Source organism: Triticum aestivum, unplaced genomic scaffold (genome assembly GCF_018294505.1).
Source record: "Triticum aestivum cultivar Chinese Spring unplaced genomic scaffold, IWGSC CS RefSeq v2.1 scaffold80996, whole genome shotgun sequence".
NCBI lineage: Eukaryota > Viridiplantae > Streptophyta > Magnoliopsida > Poales > Poaceae > Triticum > Triticum aestivum.
The window spans coordinates 1-2336 of NW_025248314.1; the positions used below are offsets into that span (position 1 = coordinate 1).

The 2336-nt window shown below is 48.9% G+C and overlaps 4 non-coding genes and 1 pseudogene across 4 annotated transcripts; all 5 read right to left on the bottom strand.

Annotated features, from left to right (window-relative positions):
• Window positions 1-320: 320 nt before the first annotated feature.
• On the bottom strand, window positions 321-439 carry LOC123177242 (5S ribosomal RNA). Its single transcript, XR_006488846.1, has one exon. It is a non-coding gene; the product is annotated as a 5S ribosomal RNA (ribosomal RNA).
• A 367-nt stretch (window positions 440-806) lies between these two features.
• LOC123177243 (5S ribosomal RNA) lies at window positions 807-924 on the bottom strand. Its single transcript, XR_006488847.1, has one exon. It is a non-coding gene; the product is annotated as a 5S ribosomal RNA (ribosomal RNA).
• Window positions 925-1291: 367 nt separating this feature from the next.
• Window positions 1292-1410, bottom strand: LOC123177241 (5S ribosomal RNA). The gene has a single exon (XR_006488845.1). It is a non-coding gene; the product is annotated as a 5S ribosomal RNA (ribosomal RNA).
• A 346-nt stretch (window positions 1411-1756) lies between these two features.
• On the bottom strand, window positions 1757-1875 carry LOC123177244 (5S ribosomal RNA). The gene has a single exon (XR_006488848.1). It is a non-coding gene; the product is annotated as a 5S ribosomal RNA (ribosomal RNA).
• A 367-nt stretch (window positions 1876-2242) lies between these two features.
• Window positions 2243-2336, bottom strand: LOC123177245 (uncharacterized; annotated as a pseudogene).

The window sequence follows — 2336 nt, forward strand, 5'->3', positions numbered from 1 at the left end:
GCTCCAAAGACGATTCTACATTCTCACTACCATTACAACCGTTCCCTAACAATGGGTAATGTCCTATACTACTTACTCTCCCGCTCAATCACGGAGACGAGTTTTCCACGGTTTCCACCCCTCCCTCCATACCGCAGCAACACGAGTTTTTTCCACCCCTTTCAGAACGCGCTCTTCGCGCCACAAAGCCGCCCCAAGACGCGCGAGCAATGAGCATCGAGCTTAAACATATCGCAAACGTCAAACATAATATAACGGGATTAATATATATCGCGCACGTGCGACATGTTTGTCACAAGGCGCAAAAAATAATTATAAAAGGAATGCAACACGAGGACTTCCCAGGAGGTCACCCATCCTAGTACTACTCTCGCCCAAGCACGCTTAACTTCGGAGTTCTGATGGGATCCAGTGCTTTAGTGCTGGTATGATCGCATCCCACATGTTTCCCCGTCTTCGTCCCTTATGCTTGCCGCTCCCAGGTCCGCTCCAAAGACGATTCTACATTCTCACTACCATTACAACCGTTCCCTAACAATGGATAATGTCCTATACTACTTACTCTCCCGCTCAATCACGGAGACGAGTTTTCCACGGTTTCCACCCCTCCCTCCATACCGCAGCAACACGAGTTTTTTCCACCCCTTTCAGAACGCGCTCTTCGCGCCACAAAGCCGCCCCAAGACGCGCGAGCAATGAGCATCGAGCTTAAACATATCGCAAACGTCAAACATAATATAACGGGATTAATATATATCGCGCACGTGCGACATGTTTGTCACAAGGCGCAAAAAATAATTATAAAAGGAATGCAACACGAGGACTTCCCAGGAGGTCACCCATCCTAGTACTACTCTCGCCCAAGCACGCTAACTTCGGAGTTCTGATGGGATCCGGTGCTTTAGTGCTGGTATGATCGCATCCGACATGTTTCCCCGTCTTCGTCCCTTATGCTTGCCACTCCCAGGTCTGCTCCAAAGACGATTCTACATTCTCACTACCATTACAACCGTTCCCTAACAATGGGTAATGTCCTATACTACTTACTCTCCCGCTCAATCACGGAGACGAGTTTTCCACGGTTTCCACCCCTCCCTCCATACCGCAGCAACACGAGTTTTTTCCACCCCTTTCAGAACGCGCTCTTCGCGCCACAAAGCCGCCCCAAGACGCGCGAGCAATGAGCATCGAGCTTAAACATATCGCAAACGTCAAACATAATATAACGGGATTAATATATATCGCGCACGTGCGACATGTTTGTCACAAGGCGCAAAAAATAATTATAAAAGGAATGCAACACGAGGACTTCCCAGGAGGTCACCCATCCTAGTACTACTCTCGCCCAAGCACGCTTAACTTCGGAGTTCTGATGGGATCCGGTGCTTTAGTGCTGGTATGATCGCATCCGACATGTTTCCCCGTCTTCGTCCCTTATGCTTGCCACTCCCAGGTCCGCTCCAAAGACGATTCTACATTCTCACTACCATTACAACCGTTCCCTAACAATGGATAATGTCCTATACTACTTACTCTCCCGCTCAATCACGGAGACGAGTTTTCCACGGTTTCCACCCCTCCCTCCATACCGCAGCAACACGAGTTTTTTCCACCCGCCACAAAGCCGCCCCAAGACGCGCGAGGAATGAGCATCGAGCTTAAACATATCGCAAACGTCAAACATAATATAACGGGATTAATATATATCGCGCACGTGCGACATGTTTGTCACAAGGCGCAAAAAATAATTATAAAAGGAATGCAACACGAGGACTTCCCAGGAGGTCACCCATCCTAGTACTACTCTCGCCCAAGCACGCTTAACTTCGGAGTTCTGATGGTAACCGGTTCTTTAGTGCTGGTATGATCGCATCCGACATGTTTCCCCGTCTTCGTCCCTTATGCTTGCCACTCCCAGGTCCGCTCCAAAGACGATTCTACATTCTCACTACCATTACAACCGTTCCCTAACAATGGATAATGTCCTATACTACTTACTCTCCCGCTCAATCACGGAGACGAGTTTTCCACGGTTTCCACCCCTCCCTCCATACCGCAGCAACACGAGTTTTTTCCACCCCTTTCAGAACGCGCTCTTCGCGCCACAAAGCCGCCCCAAGACGCGCGAGCAATGAGCATCGAGTTTAAACATATCGCAAACGTCAAACATAATATAACGGGATTAATATATATCGCGCACGTGCGACATGTTTGTCACAAGGCGCAAAAAATAATTATAAAAGGAATGCAACACGAGGACTTCCCAGGAGGTCACCCATCCTAGTACTACTCTCGCCCAAGCACGCTTAACTTCGGAGTTCTGATGGGATCCGGTG